General features: G+C 37.9%; 1 protein-coding gene across 1 annotated transcript in view; it reads right to left on the minus strand.

The window, feature by feature from the left end:
- The window catches only part of CCDC122 (coiled-coil domain containing 122), an 82,169-nt gene extending 73,644 nt beyond the window's left edge, over positions 1 to 8,525 (minus strand). The window contains exon 1 of the mRNA XM_031466036.2: positions 8,441 to 8,525. The gene's annotated coding sequence lies outside the window, so the exon portion shown is untranslated. The remainder of the gene's footprint in view (positions 1 to 8,440) is intronic.
- Between the last annotated feature and the right edge of the window lie 8,711 nt (positions 8,526 to 17,236).

The following is a 17,236-nucleotide window of genomic DNA, read 5'->3' on the forward strand; positions in this document are numbered from 1 at the left end:
ATTGGAGAGATGATTCCACACTCTATTGTTGTTTGAAGAGTCTTGAGTTGAATTCTGAGGATACATTAGGCTATGTTGCAGAAAGACTGGTATTTCCTGGGGCAGATTAAGGGGAGTGAACCACAAGATTGATTAAAATTCAATTGGACGCTAATTCCTTCATATTATCTCCTGAAATCCTCACTTAAAATGCAAATAATCCAGGGAGGGTAATACCTTAAAAAGCATTAAGGAGTAAGCTATCAAGAGAGCTGCCAAGGTCTATTTCCCTCCTACTTCTAACAATTTCCACAGAATGTCACTCATTCTCAGAAGTCTTTTCAAGACTTTTTCAAGAATTCACTTGAAAGACTTATGAGAGATTTCCTGATCTCCTGGGTGGAGGTGGGCTATCACCCCAGTTTAGTGAGGAGGGAAAGTGTAGTGTGGCATTCAAGTAGTCTTAGTCAAAAGGGGGAACTAAGCTTTTGTTGAGTGTCTCCCACATCCCCAGCTCTGTCCTATGAGCTTTGCATAAGCCACCTCATTAAATCCTTTCTCCAATGCCATTATGCTCTTATGACTATCACCATTTTGCTGATGGGAAACTGAGGCTACGTGAGGTTAAGTCACTGCCAGGAAGAGTTGATAAATAGCAGATCTTGGAATCAAACTTGACTTACCTCATTACAAAGCTCATTAGCCCCAGAAAAAGACAGGAATCTCACCTAGGAAACTTGGTCCAAGGCATTTTGGTTTTCTCCCTCACCACACAGGTCTACATGATTCTGACTTGTTGTACAGAGGCTCCTCAAGAAAAGAAATGTAGAGGATGAAAGCTTAACATGTTAAGTGTTTGAGACCTATTATTGAGCAGGACTGGAGTAGCAATGGAAGAAAGACTATTTCCCATGTCCTATGCTGAAAAAGCGCCTCATTTCTTTATTTTTAGAATGTTTACAAAATTATTCTGTAACAGAGATAAATACAATCCTACCACATGATCCAGCAATCATGCTCCCAAATGAGCTGAAAACTTATGTCCACATAAAAAATTATACACACATTTTTATAGCCACTTTATTCATAATTGTCAAAATTGGAAGCAACCAAGATGTAATTCAATAGTTGAATGGATAAACAAAGTGTGGTACATTCAGACAATGGAAAGTTTTCAGTAAAAAGAAATGAGCTATCAAGCCATGAAAAGACATGGGGAAAACACATTGCAAGTGAAAGAAGCCAATCTGAAAGGCTATATACTATATGATTCTAACTTTATGACATTCTGGAAAACAGAAATATGGAGAAAGTAAAAATATCAGAGGTTGCCAGGGGTTCAGTGGGGTTGAGGGGGTAGGGGAGGGAGATGAACAGCAGGCACACAGGCATTTTTAGGGCAGGAAAACTATTCTTCATGATACTGTAATGGTGGATACATGACTATGTATTTGTCAGAATCACAGAATCATACAACATAGAGTGAACCTTGATGTAAACTATGGGGGGCTTTAATTAATAATAATGTATCGATACTTTTTCATCAATTGTACCACACCAATGCAACATGTTAATAATAGGGAAACTGAGCAGAAGTTGTGTGTCTTGGAAAGAGAGTAAATGGGAACTCTGTATTTTCTGTTCACTTTTTCTTTAAACCTAAAACTGCTCTAAAAAGTACGTTAATTGAAAAATCGTTCTAAATATAGACAATATCACAGACAGAGAATACAGACTTGTGGTTACCAGGGGGGTGGAGGGTGGGAAGGGATAGACTGGGATTTCAAAATTGTAGAATAGACTACACTGTATAGCATAGGGAAATATACACAAAATGTTATGATAACTCACAGAGAAAAAAATGTGACAATGAGTGTGTATATGTCCATGAATAACTGAAAAATTGTGCTGAACACTGGAATTTGACACAACATTGTAAAATGATTATAAATCAATAAAAAATGTTAAAAAATAAATAAATATAGACAATAATATTGTACTATAATTATGTAATGCAATGGGTATCACTACAATGGCAATCATATTACAATATAAAAATGTATCAAAGAACACACTGTACATCTTAAGTTTACACAATGTTATGTGTCAAGTATACTTATTAAAAAATTATTTCAGAACTATTTCATTCTTCATATGCCTTATTACAGTGTAATAGATATAGGTAGAGAGAAAAGAAAGAAAAAGAATAGTGTAAAGGAAAGGGAGAGGCTGAAAAATATGAGAATTGTAATAAACTAAAATAAAATTTGTGCCACCAGGAAGGAAAAAAAGGATTAGACATTTTCAGAGCTATCTTTTCTTAATCTCTTTTTTTTTTTTCTTTTCTTCCTTTGTTCTTTTTTTGGGGCATGAGGTGGGGAGAAGAATTTCGGCAAGATCAGAATGTGGAATAAGATGACAGCATGGAATCTTAAAAATAGTCTATGCACTTTCCCAAACGCAGGCATTTTACTTAGGGAGGACAGAAGACCAGTTGTCTGGAACAGTATATATTTATGAGATGATTAAGCCTGAGATGGTTAAACTCTAACTTCTAGGTGGCTGGGGGAAGAGAGTGCATAATGTGCTGACACCAAAAGAATCACGGGGCTGAACATTTAGGAACCTGCTTTCAGCTTGGTCTCCAAGTGTGAGTAGGGCACGTTGGGGTTACTCAGAATCAGAGGTGGTGCTGATATGCAGACCCAGAGTGAGGTGAAGGAGCTTAGGGATGTGAGAGCATATCTTCCCAACAGACTTTCATTTCTATTGAGGCATAATATTGCTACAATGGCATTTTATATGTATAGTTATTACTATTACAGGTAGTACATATATATAAAAGTCCATGAATCTTAGGTACATAGTTTGTTGAATTTGTTATCTATGAATATACCCATGACTCACAACCTGTATCAAGATACAGAATATTTCCAGTATTTCAAAAAACTTCTTTGTTCTCCTTTCCAGTCAGTACCTCTGTGTTCAGAGGTACTCATTCTGATTTTTAAAAATTAGTTTTGCCTATAAACCTCATATAAATGGAATCATACTGTATGCACTCATTTGTCTAGCTCCTTTCATCCAGCACCATGTCTGTGAGACTCACCCACTTCGCTGCATGTAACAGTGGTTTGTTCTTTTTTATTGCTACTCAGTATCCCATTGTATGAAAATGCCATAGTTTACTTATCCATTCTATCATGGATGAAGATTTGGATTGTCTTCAGAGTTTTTACTTTAATGAATGCGTCTGCTATGAAGATTCTTGCATCTGTCTTTTGGTGGATACATGTGTCCATTTCTCTCATGTGTACACCTAGGAGTGGAATTGCTGGGTCACAGGACAGGCACAAAGATACTGTCAATCAATTTTCCAAAATGGTTATACAATTTCAGTTTCTGCTAGCAACATATGAAGGATTCCAGTTGCCCCACATCTTCATCAACTTGTGTTATTACCTGTCTTTAAAATTTTAGCCATTCTGATGAGTGTGGTAGGGTATCCATTCTGGTTTTAATTTATATTTGCCTGATAAGTAATGGTATTGAGAATTTTTTCCCAAATAATTATTGATCATTTGGATATTCACTTTTGAAAGCGCTTACTTAAGTCTTTTGTCCCTTATTTAAATTGGATTGTCTATCTGTTGATTATTGATTTATATGACATATTCTAAATGCAAGCCTTCTGTCAGGTGTATGTAGTGCAAACACCTTCTGTCAGTCTGTGATTTGCCTTTTAACTCTCTTAATGGTATATTTTGGTTAATAAAAGTTCTTAATTTTGATGAAATTTAAGTTACTAATCTTTTGTTTTATAATTAGTAGTTTTCTTATACTATTTAAAACTTATCCCAGGTCATAAATACATTAGTCTGTTCTCTTCTAGAAGCTTTATTTTTCACTTTTAGATCTATAATCCATGTTTAATTAACTTTTGTAAAAAAATAGACACTTAAGAATAGCTAGGATATTACTAAAAAGAAAGAGCTACTGAAGAGGGGGTTAGGTAAGCACTGTAAGATACAATTAAAATAGTGCAGCACTGGTACATGAATAGACAGAAAGACCAACAAAAACAGAAAACCCAGAAAAACATTAACTTTTGTATATGGTGTGAGGTAAAGGTCACACACACAAAAATGTTCCATTAAAAGGATGTTGGATCTCCAGGTTGATTCTCTAATTTTATCTTTCTTCCTATTTTCTATCTTTTGAGCACATATGTCATACTTTGTACTTAGGAAACTTTATCTTCCATCCCTTTTATTAAAATGTTCACTTTGAAGGTTTTATCCTAATTCCCAAGAATTTTTGTTCAATAAATGTTGCTTCTTATTATTTATTTTATTTTTATAAGGATTGGGTATTTTTGGTTTGTTTGAAGTATTCTGTTTCATTCAATGCCTCTCTTTTCTCTGAGTCTTTTTTTTTTTTTTCCTGTTGGTTTTTTGTTTGTTTTGGTCTGTGTCTTTCTCTGATTTAATACTATTATTGGTTGTGTGCTTATACTTAAGGTACTAAAAAAGGTTGCTTATAAGTTCTGATTGAGTAGAGGGGCATTGCTGAGTAGTGGGCTTCACTCTAAGATAATCTGGCTGAGTGTTTGCTTAGAGGAACCCCAACGATCAAGATCTAAAGGTTTTTTTGCTGGGTCGGTTTCCCTAGAGAGGAATCTTGCAACTTCACACCTGAAGGTTATAAGTTCTTGCAGCATTTTGGGACTGAGTGGGAGAAGGGGCTGAGGCAGGGGTGAGGAGGGTTTACACTTCAGATGCCCCACATTTGGTCTGTTTTCTGTGTATTGAGTACAGTTCTTCAGTGAGGTGAGGCCAGTGAGCAAGACTTATGTTTTCTTTTATGATAAGGGAAGAGGTGGTCATTTAGCTGAGGAGGCTTAGGAGGAAGATTTATGAGGTTAATTGTTTCTTATACAGATTTTCAACTGAGCTTCTGGCTTTCAGCCTCACCTGAACACCCCACTTTCGGAGGTAATTGGCATCCCAACTCCTGAGACTTTCTGCGTTTTGTCACATGCATCTGCTTATTTCTGGAGTTAGCTTGAGGCTTCCCCACCTCTAACCACTTCCAGGCTTTTTCTAGTTTCCTATGTTAGTAACCACTCATCCATTGGACTTTCAGCTTTCAAGTTTTTATTGTCATTTCTTTTCCTATTCTCTCTTTTCTTCAAATTGAAGTATAGTCAGTTTACAATTGTGCTGTGTAGTTTCTGGTGTACAGCACAGTGATTCAGTTATACATGTGTATATTCCTTTCCATATTCTTTTTCATTATAGGCTATTACAAGATATTGAATATAGTTCCCTGCGCTATACAGTAGGACCTTGCTGTTCATCTATCTTATAGATAGTAGTTAGTATCTGCAAATCCCAAACTCCCAATTTATCCCTCCTCCCCCTCTTCCTGTTCTCTGTATACTTGTGGATTTATATGTTTTAATGCCTTTACTGACTTCCTAGTGAGATTTCTGGGGGGAAAATAGTAAACATTTGTGTTCAGTCTACATTTTAACTGAAAGCTAGTTAGTCAATATTTAAGAACTTAAAGGCAGCTCCAGATGTCTCTGAAACTTAAATAAGAATTGTAACTTTATTCACTGTTGTCCTAGAAGCAGACTGATAAATGAAAGTGCCCATATTCAGTATGTCCCTTGGGGAATGTTAAAGAATGAAATGGGAACCAAGAAATGGATCATTGCCAAGGGGACATTTTGGGACTCACTTTTCTGACCATATTTAGGGTCAAATCCCCGCAAAAATGTGGCAACTTTATAATATAAAACTGCTGTTCTGGGTTTGTTGGCTTGATTATTACAGGAAAATTACAACAGAAAAAAGAATATAATCATTACTGAACACATGCTATTTGTTTAGGAATGATTATTTTCCTCACTGATGCAAAGGCTTAGAAACCTAATCTAAGTTTTCAATGGAACATTCAGATTTTGCTCACCAGAAATCCTTCAAGTATGTGAGCATATTTTAAATATACTCTACTTATGCTTCTTTGTCTTCCTGGAATTGTTTCCATATTTTACAGATAAGTGTCACTTGTATTACAATCAGTCATAGGTGGTGATTCTGGATTTTAAAAAATACACACTTATTAAGAAACCTGACATCAATGTGTGGTAGTGTTTTCTTTTTCCAATTTGCTTTGTGCAGCTGGAAAATCAGGCTACATCGTTTTTTTAAAGAATGAATTAAATCCTGGCAATTGAGGGAGTTTAGTGACATGTTCCTCACATTGGTGACTTCCAGAACCTGACCTTAGATAACTGCTCTATTAGCCTCCATCATTATGAGTGAAGATTTCTTTAGCATCAACAGTTGATAGCCTGCTGCTGCCAGATTTGGATGATCAATATTACAGAGCCAGAGAAAGTATGAAATAGGAAGAAAATAGAAAGTATGTTTGTATCTAACAAAATCATAGGTGTAGATATCAAATTCCTCTAAGAAGACTTCAGAAATTTTTGGATTTTTCAGACCATCCAAGTACAAGGAGTGTTTAAAGGTGAGGAGTGTGGAGAGTAGCTGAACGGAAATTATTTCAGACATGTGAGGCTGTATGCAGAAGTGAGTGAGAAAGGGGAAGGAAGGGACTATGGTTACATAAAGGAAGAAGACACAAGAAGTGTGTTGAGTTGGGTGGGGAAGAGCCTAGTCACCAAGAGCATCTTGAGTCTTGTGCATGTACAGTGAGTTTTTTAGTGAATGGCAGATGTAGTAGCAGAAAAACTAACAAAGTGCTGGAGAATTTAGAGTTTGCAGCTGTGGTGCATGGAATCCAATCCCTAAGCAATGTCACTGTACAAAAGCACAGTAGAAATAGGCAATCCAAGTTGTAATATGGTTCTCAAAAATATTCAGGGAAGTCCAAGTAAGGCACACAAAACATATTTTACTAAAGTCTTTTCTAACTTACAGCACCCAATTCCCAGATGGTTCTGTGTCCAGGGCTATAGACTCACCTGTCTTTATTAAGCAAATTACCTAATAAATGAGAAACGAACCTGGTTTTGGATATTATTAGGAGGTTCTTGAGAAAGGCACTGGTATAAATATTGTTCAGCTTCTAGATTATAGAAGGCTTTCTGCTAGACATCCTTTTCTTTGCATCTAACCAAGTTTAAGGGAAAACTGAGCCACCTATGTTTCTTGGCCTTCACACAAATAGTCAGAATTCCACTGGTTGCCGCAGATACCCTGTATCTTTGTGATAGAAGCTTTACTGGAGTGATGACAGTTGTTACTGAGAGAAATCTGATGCCCCAAGCCCTTCTCCTTGAGTTATTATCTGCCCAGGAAAGACACTGGATGGAGGGCTTAAAGAAGAAAAATGCTTTTTTTGAAGGAGCCAAAAATCCCTGTTGTGTATGCCCATGTGAACACCAATCCAATGGGAAAAAAATTACCATGCTGCAATTGTTAGCAATACGGTGCCTATTAGTGTTAATTGAATGATCAAAGTCTACACTAAAAGCATATGATTAGAAAAATTCCTGTAAAAATCGGTACGTCTGAAACAAACCAATTGATTTAATAATTCAGCCTCAGGCAATTGTATCCTTGATAGCTTATAATTGTGAGAAAAGTTTGAATTTGTTTGTCACAATAAAGGACAGATCCATTTCATTTTTATATGAAAGAATATTTTTGCAAACCCAACCCCATAAAGTCATATATGATTAAAACATAAAATATGACTGAAAAGTCTATATCAAAAATTATCCTCTGTTTTAATTTTGCACCCTTAAGAAATCCTAGAGCAGATTTATGACTCTTTATAAAATCAAATCAGGAGAATAAACATTCAGTAAGCACATATGATGGGCCAGACTTTGCCTTAAGTCCTATGGGAGGAACAAAGAAAGTTCCTGTCTTCTTAAAATCTAGTAGAGGAAAATTGTTAAGAACTGAAAGTTTAAATAACATCATAAGATATAAGTAATACTTTAAGACAACAATGGAAAAGCACATACAAGACCAATTGTGAATACAAGTCAGACATTAAAATTCCTTTGTGAAATAGTAATTCAGCTATTTGGCTAAAGAATGGAGTTTCTGAAAATGGTAGAGGAGACAGGCCTAGAAAAAGGAATTGTATTAAAATTATGGCTCTTAGATGCCAGGGTAAGATTTTAGAACTTGATTTTGTAGGGAAACCATTAAAAAATTTTAATTCTAACCTTAAGTGGAGAAGTGACAAAACCAGAGCCGCATGTTGGAGAGGTGAATCTTTCAGCTATGTGCAGACTGGACAGAGAAACTTCAGACACTGAGATGGTTTAAAGGGTACTGCCATCTTCCAGGGAAATGGGATGGACCTGCCACCACCTAAATTTAGTTCAGGTGTCTAGACTGATGCCACACACACACACACACACACACACACACACACATGCTAAGAGAGCCTGAGAAGGTTTATTACTCACAGAATGAGGATGCTAAGGTAGAGCAGGGCAAACTTCCAAGCAGATCCAAAGGCTTGAGAGCACAGGAAGGGGTGACTGGCTTGGCTTTTCATGATGGTTAGTGTAGGGATGGAGTGAGTGTCCCCTTATCTACGCTGAAGTTTTCACGATTTGAATTTCCTGCTGGTACCAAAGGAGGGAGCCCTCAGGCTTCTTATCAGCTGGTCTGGATGTGGGGCAGAGGAGAAGGGAAATGATGTGGTTGGAAAGTTGTCAGCAGACATCAAAAACGGACTCCGATTCTTTATAACACACATACAGGGTGATAAGAGTGATGAAGTGCCAATACTGCACATGAGCTATAAGCCTGCACCTGATGGAACCTGCACTGTGGGAAGCAGGTCTCTGGAAGGAAGGATTTCTATGAGAGTGTGGTTATGTAACAGTCAGTTTACGGGCCTATTGAGGGCCTTTGGAATGTCAAAGAGGAGGTCTCTAGGGCTTTGCAGTAAATATCCCAGGAACTCTTGACCTTTTGTTCACTGCATTTCTTTTTTTAAAAAATTCTAATATATTGCTTATGTTTTGGAGAAAGATTTTTTTGAAAGATGCAAAGCTAGAGGAGATTGTCTGCCTCTGGGATCAGAGTTGTAGATTCTATTTTAGTTTAATAAATAAGTCAGTTTTGATTCGAGTACCAGTTACACGCTGTGAACCTTTGTGTACAGTAACAATTATCTAGGAAACTTGTTTAAAATGTCCATTTCTGCCTGCAACCCCAGGGATTCTGGATGAGAGGTTTGGGGTGGATCTCAGGAACGTGTCTCATGACAAGTGTCCCTCATACAGGGGTTTCCGGGCCTCACTTGAGAAACATCACCCGATGGTGTAGCCAGCACTACACTAGGTATTGCAAGGCTTCAGGCAGAGTCTAACACAATCACAATCAACAAGGTGACTGCTTTGCTGGCTCTTTCCCTGCTTAATCAGTCTGCACCTATGAAGTCTGTAACAGCAAAAATTAAAGCCAGGACTACGATTCTGTTTGGTCACTGTTAGCAGTGCTTGAGTGCTTTACTCTGACAAGGGCTCTATATGCTTTTTCTAATTTAACCTTCTTGAAGTCAAATAAGTATCACAATATAGTGTAGAAAATTGAGGCTCAGTAAGATTGACTTACTAAGTCCTGCAGTCACTAAATGGTAAAGCCAGTTTTCAAACCTAGTGTTGTCTAAATCAGACTTGGGTTATTAACCATGGCACTCCATATACCGTCAGGAGCTCAGTTCTAGCTTTGTAGTCTCGCTTGAGTAATAATGGGGGAGAGGGTAGGGGCGTGGTCCAATGGCACTCAGAGCAGGGGAAAATGAAGCAGTTGCCTGCTTAGATTTCTCATATATTGACAGTAGAATAACAGATGTTGGTTTGATACCATAAGGGTCTCTGTCTCCCAGGGTAGAAACTTCATTGACTGACACTTCAGCCCTTCCGTGAGATTCTGGAAGACTTGAATTCTGTAGGTTACTTCCCTGTAAGCACAGTTTATCTGGTTTAGAATAGCACTTTTTGGACCAGTCACTTTCAAGAGGCTGAGAGGCACTAAGGTGGATGGAAGAGAGCGAGGGAAGGAAACAGAGGTGGGGCATGCGGCTAGGAAGGTACACAGGGCACAGGTCATACAGGGCTTGGAGGTCATGGTCAGAAATTTGGTTTTTAGTCTAAGTATGGTGAGAAATAAATGGAATGTTTTAGATGGGAGAGTTAGTGCTCTGATTTAATGTCTTAAAAATAGCCTTTTGGTTTCCATGTGAAGAATGGATGAGAAGGAGCAAGCGCTGAAGTGGGAAGATGGGTAAGGAGGTTATTTTATCCTCTGAATATTTTGGGTGTATAAAAGTTCTTCATGAAGGAAAAGCCAACAAAGAAAGAAAACCGACAGTTTTAGACTTGATGGGGCAGGAGAGTAGAGCTCAGAAAAAAATTCTAGAGGCTCCCCCACTTCCTCCTCAAAGCAATTTTGGAGCGAAGTTAAGAAGAAGAGGGAGAGGGAATCGGAACTTAAGCATTTCAGATTTCATGTTTTGTTCTTTTATGTCCTTGTAAAATCTACCCTCGCCCAATATTATTCTTCTCAACCTTAGCAGAGATGAACTGAAAGCCAATGCAACAGGTTGGTGTCTAAGATGATAGTAATCTCTGTAGGGAATTATGTATGTAAATGCGTTTTCCTAGGAGAGTTGAATAAAAGTCTGCTTCTTGATGATGGATGAGAACCCAGCTCTGGAGTCTCGACATTTTAAATTCTGTATCTCTGTTTATTTCTGTATTCATTCATTCATTCATTCATATTCTTCAGCCTGACTCTATTCAATTCCTCCTGCTCAAACAAGAATGCCCACGCATTCTTGATAGAAATACCCCCATATGTGTGCTATCTACATTCTTCTCAGGACATCACACAGGAGACAATATGATGTTGACCCATCCCACCATGGTGATGTAAACTTTGATTGCCCTGTTTGGAGAGAAACTACTTGCCTCCAAAGACATCCTAGCCTTAACCCTAGGAATCTGTGATATGTTACCTTAAATGACAGAAAAAGACTATGCAGATGTGTTTAAGGTTAAAGACTTTGAGATGCTAACATTATCCTGGATTTTCCAGGTGGGTCCAATCTAGTCACATGAATCCTTTATTAAGAGCAGACAGAGCTTTTATTAAGACTTTGGAGAACCAGAGAGATGGTAGTATGGAAAGACTCAATCCACCATTGCTGGCTTTGGAAATGGAGGTAAAAGGCCATGAACTGAGGAATGCAGATGGCCTTAAAATGATGGAAAAGGCAAAGAAATTGATTCCCCAAGAAGCCTCCAGATAGCAACAGAGCCCAGCCAACACCTTAATTTTATCCCAATGAGACCCATGCCGAACTTCTCACCTACAGAACTGTAAAGACAATAAATTAATATTCTTTAAGTCCCTAAGTTTGTGGTAATTTGTTACAGCAGCAGTTGAAAATGGATATACTTGGTCAAAAGAGTATTTTTGGTTAAAAGCTGTTGACTGGCCTTATCTGGGCATAACAGGATATTGAAAGAACATCATGGCTCTCACGGATCTGATGATAAGCTTGAGAACAAGGGTGTGGCAACCGTCAGAAACCAAGGGAGCTCTGAAATACCAAGAGATAGGAAACAACCTATATAGTAACAGTTTCATTCTTAGGCTTTACTCCACCAAGCTGGTACACAATGGGGAACAATAATTTTCCAAGGAATTAGGAAGGGGGATAAGATGCTAGATCGTCAAAAAAAGAGCTGATATGCATTTCACCGAAGGAGTTTAGATTTTATCCTGAAGAGCTTAGAGAGGTTCTGGAAGACCCTAAGCATTTTGTAACTTCTCTCTGTAAAGATGAGGTTTTCTACTCAGCTTCTTTCAAAATCTGTCCATTATGGTTTCCCATCTTTTTAACATAGCTTCTGGTTTTCTCTTGGGCTCCAAGTCCACACTTAAACTCCAGATCAGTAGCAATGTTGTTTCTTTTTCAGTCCTTGCTCCTTACCTCCCTCCCTCCTTCCCATTCTCGCTCTTTCTTTCTCACTTTCTCTTCCCAATTTGCTTTTTTTTCCTTTGTCTCTTCTCAGTCTTTATGGAAAACAATGCACGTTCTTGGGAAGTTCCCCAATCTCATTTTTCTGCTACATCTTTGCACTTACTACCCCCTTTGCCCAAGTTGTCCCCTCCCCCTCTCTACCTGGCAAACTACCACTTATCTTTCACCACCAAGGTTAATTCTCTGACCTTTCTCCAAGGTCCCCCAGATGGAGCACTATCTTCTTTGAGGCATCACTGTACCTTCTCTGTTCCTCAACTATAGGACCATGTTGACATCTGTTTTCCCTATTCCTCTCCTTTTTCTTCTATCAGACCCTAAACTCTTTTTCGGAAGTTATCTTCAGTGGCTTAGCATGGTGCTAGGTCCATGAGTGAGAGAATGATACTGCCCAGGACCCTTTCTGAAATTTGCTGAGGTTGGTATATCTTCATGTCAATCTCCTCATTTGGTTGATCATATGAAATGTAAAGTGTGTTTCATAAAAAAGGACAATATTTTCATTTTTTTTTATACCCTGCCTCAAGTAAAGATTCACAGGAAAGTTTTAGAGGAAGCAAATAATTCTGAAGTTGATTACATTTTCAATATAATCCTAAATTTAGGATTCTCAAAAGAGCAGATACGTTTAATGTCCCCCTCCCCTCCCACTCACTTTAAGAACCACTTCTATAGGGGCTAGAATGGCTGATCCAGGAGTGCTGCTAACCTCATTTTTGTTGTGCTGTGGAGACGTGGGAACAGGGGCAGGGAGTCTTCATTCAGATTTCAGTGTTGGACAAAACCTTCTGGAAGAATCTGAGCAGCAGGAACTCCTACAGATAAGGGCTTCAAGAAACACCAAGAATGGTCACAGGACTAACAAAACTAGAATTAACCTGTAAGTTTAATGACTGCTCATAGAATTATAGAATTAAATAAAATTACAAGCTGGGAAAGACTGTCACAAAACAGATCTCTAACCCATCAATTGCTATGAATTACTGATTGACCTTGTTGATGGGCTCCTTCAACGTTCCTCTCACCTCATTTTCTTCGCACAGCTAGCGTGGAAACTCCCAGCAAATCACTGCTTCGGAGGTTGGGGCGGTAGAGAGATGCAGCTGTCTGCTTTGCCCATGCCTGGAGGGTTGATCCAAAAGATAAAAAAACGTTGGAGAAGCAAGGACAGCCCATCCCCACTCTTAAGGTCATTTATTCATGTTATTTATCCTTTGTTTCATTCCAGAAATTATTTGAAGTTGTATCTAAAAACACATATACAATGCTACAGAATAACTGAAGGAAAATAAAATAAAACCAGAGACAAGGTTAACACAAAAAATATTTGCAATACATCACCTGAAGAGGGTTCCAGAGTTGGCTCTGAGCTTCCTAGCTGCCAAACAAAATGAAACATAATTGATAACAATGTTTAGAGTGCCTAAAAATGAAAACAACCCCCTTTATTTTCAGAGATGCACAATTCTTCCTGATACGGAGAACTGAGAGAAACATCTCCTGTGATTTCCCATGGAGATCAACATCCTCAACAATAATTTCTGTGATAAATAAAAACGCAAGTGTAGAATGACTTCCTCTTCTTAGATCCCTGTCTGCAAGTTAGAGAGGCACAATGCAAAGCATAGCTGGTATACAAGACACCAAACCTATTACATCTAAAGCTTTGATTTTCTTCCTTAACTCTTTTAGATTCAAGAGGAAGGAGTGGACTATTACAGATTTATGGTAATCTTCCTTGAATGATATTTCTCAGAACTAAGCTTTTTATTAAAAAAAAGTTCCACAAGGAAATTCACAGTATATTGTCTATTTAGGACCCAATCTCTAGGTTACTGATAAAGAGAAGTTCCCTACATATATTTTAAGAATAAACTGAGAGAATGGCAAGTTTGACGTCTCCTTATGACATTTATGAATAATGAGGAGTTTAATCAGGGCACGTGACTGCCCTGTGTCAGCCCCATGTTCACACGGGGGTTGTGTAAAGGGTGTACCCTAAGGCAGGGCCAATATTTTCATCAGAAAGTATTCAATTGTTTAACTTGAGCACAAAGACAATCCAGGCCTAGAAGCATTATGGGTTAATATATATCCACAAAGTTTTCAGGCTAGAAAATGTTGCAGTTAAGTGATATTCATCACCTAAAGTGTTCATTAAAAAAAAAAAAAAAGAAACCTCAAGGACATAGTCTAATTTAAAGAACTAATGTAAAATAATATTTAATGCAAACTAATTAAAAATTAGAGTCTCTGAGCTCAAAACGATAGGATTCTGGAATGGCTAATGTTCATTTGTTCTTTCTGTTTACAGAACAGCTGTCTAGTTTATGACATCAAACTATGTCATCAATTTCCAACTATGATGGAATACCTACATTCCTACTGGAAGACAAAAAGCCATTTAAAAAAATCTTGTTGCAGTCCTGCAAAGCAATTAGGACTTAAGGGGCTAAGATCCCAGAGAAAAGGGAACAGCAGAGAGGTGAACTGACTTCAGTGTCAACTTTTCCTCTTGGCTGTTTTCCGATTCTTGGTCTAGAACAAGAGATGAGACTCTGGGCAGAAAATTTCTAGGAGGTAGATGATTAAATAACTAAAAATATTAACTCTTGACAGTAGAGAGATAATTAAAGGAAGAAAAAGTAAAACAGAAGTATATAAAATAACTATGTGTCAATATACAGCCACTGGACCAATAAATGGGCCTGGCCAAGGGCAGGGAAATCAATCTCCCCTCCTTGCAGGTGACCCCCAAGGGACTGTGACCTCCACAATCCGATGCACTCAGTATCTGATCAGGGAATATGAGAGGCTCACCGCCCACAGAATCACCTGCCTAATGCCTCATGAAGCTGGCCATGGTTGGATATGTTTTGTTAAATGTTATAGAGCCCAGTCCTCATGTGTTTCTTGGGTCCTCTTCCTGAGCCAAGTTCTTTCCTGTTTCAGCCTTTGGTTTTTGATGTTTTACGCTCCATCTTAAAACACATCAATCTTTTTCCTGCTTATATTTATTAAAATGTTGCTTAGTATTTATGTAATAACACTGAGGGGTACAGTCCCTTCCTGACACCTGAATCTGTGGGGTTAAAAAATCAGCCACCTTCCACTTCCTTTGGGCACTTTTCCCTCTGAATGTTCTGTTCCGTAACCAGCCTATTAAATGAAGCTTGTTTCCAATCACTTTTCCAATTTTTTAAGATCCTTCAGGATTTTGATCAGCAGTTATTTCTTTTCTCCTTACAAAGACACCTGCTTCAAGTTGTCTATGACTAGAGCAGATACAGTTATTTCATTATCATGCTGAAGGAACTTTGAAAGGTAAATACAGTTGTTGAGTAACAAATTCTGCCTTCTGGAATCCCAGGATGGAATTTCCAGCTGTAAGCATGGGTGCTACTTAGCATTTCTGGATGGAAAGTCTGACTAACAGGCTCCTTTCTCAAGAACCAGGAGTACCATTTGCCTGGCACTAGTTATTAGCAGTTGTGGGACTGGGCCCCACCAGCAATGTGTTACAGACCTCTCTTCAGAATTCCCCCAGCTAAGAAAAGACTCATGAGTCAGAATTTTGGGAACTGCAGAGGTAGCTACCTTGATTTTCAGGGAAATCTGTCTGGCTTACAAGGCATAAAAATAAATAAATGCTATCTGTTTTGAAAGAGATACAGGGATGTGTAAGTGTGGAGAGATTGAAATAGATACCAACATACATATACTAACCTCCTATTCACTGGAGAGACCCCCACAAGATGATGACTTCCGGGCAGATGGCTGAAAAAGATCACAGTTAGTTTGTTGGAAGTGTTTGAGTCATTAGACACTGTACAAGTCCCAATGCAGTGGATTCACAAATTAAGCAGGATTAATTTGGTGGTAGGAAAATAACAAATTAAGCAATGTATGGAAGTATTCAACTGTTAAGAACACTGATCAACCATAACATGTAGGAGTAATTAAAATAATTCCAAAATAATAAAGCACATTAATGTTGAAAACAGAAAGAGACAATTCAACTGTATTTATTTAAAATACATATATTCTGTACTAAAATAGTGTATTTTTTTTTGCATTCATTATTCCCTGTGGGCATTGTTACATGTTTTCTACATGTTGATATGAGTTTATTTCTCATTTCAGGTTATACACAAAACACGTTTATCATGAATAATTCAAAGAGATGGGAGGAGAGATATAAAGTTAAAAACAAAATTCACAGGGAAATCCCAACTGAGATCAGTATTGTTGAGAATTTTGTCAGCATCCTTGCAGACACGTCTCTGTATGTATACATGATAGATACCAGTGTAGTAAGTTTGTATTTGCTACAAGGTTAAGACGTTGTTGTTTATAAACAGTCAATCTCTTTTCTTTTTACTCTCTGGAAGGGAAATTTTGTTCACTTACCATTTTTGTCTCCTTCTACCTTATTATTCAGATTATGGTAATTACGGAAGAGAGAGACCCAAAGGAAGAGGGAAGACGGATGGGAAGAGGAGGAGTTGATCAATCTGCGAGCAAAGTTTGTGGCTGAGACTGGAAAAGCTGCTGGGAAGACAGAGCCTTCTGGAAGGAGCTATTATAGTGTGAAAGAGAACAGGATGAAAAAGGTACAGAAGATATTTTAAGATGTGGTACTGTGGGTTGGGAACTGTATGGTCTTTAATGTTTTCTGAAAGTTGAAAGCAAAGACTGAAATTGCTCAGTAAAGCCGCTTGGTAGCTGGGCTGCTTCTGCGAATGTCATGGTGCCAAGACTAGATCACAGTGGGATCTGGGATTTCTTTGATTTACACATAAATGGGACTAGATCAACCATGCTGCTTCATAATTCCTTTTCTCTCAAAGATATGTCATGGTGCCTCCATCAATTCAACAAATTTAAATCTCTGTGATTCTCTTTAGTGAATGCACAAATTCTCTTGTGGGAAGATTCTCCTGTGGGAATAGGCCCATGTCGGTGGATGTTTCTGTTGTTTCTAATGGTGATGAACACCTTTGTATATCTTTGCCTATTTATGTGACTATCTCATTGGAATAACTATTTACTAGAAATAACATTTTACATTTAAAATTATATTACATAACAGCAACAAAAAAGTCACACTAATTTATATTTCCACTGAGTAGAAAAACTCCATAGCCACATCAGTGCATTCTTACCACCTTATTTTTTTGGTGAGAATTACTACAATTTT

Source organism: Camelus dromedarius, chromosome 13 (assembly GCF_036321535.1).
Source record: "Camelus dromedarius isolate mCamDro1 chromosome 13, mCamDro1.pat, whole genome shotgun sequence".
In the NCBI taxonomy this organism is placed as follows: domain Eukaryota; kingdom Metazoa; phylum Chordata; class Mammalia; order Artiodactyla; family Camelidae; genus Camelus; species Camelus dromedarius.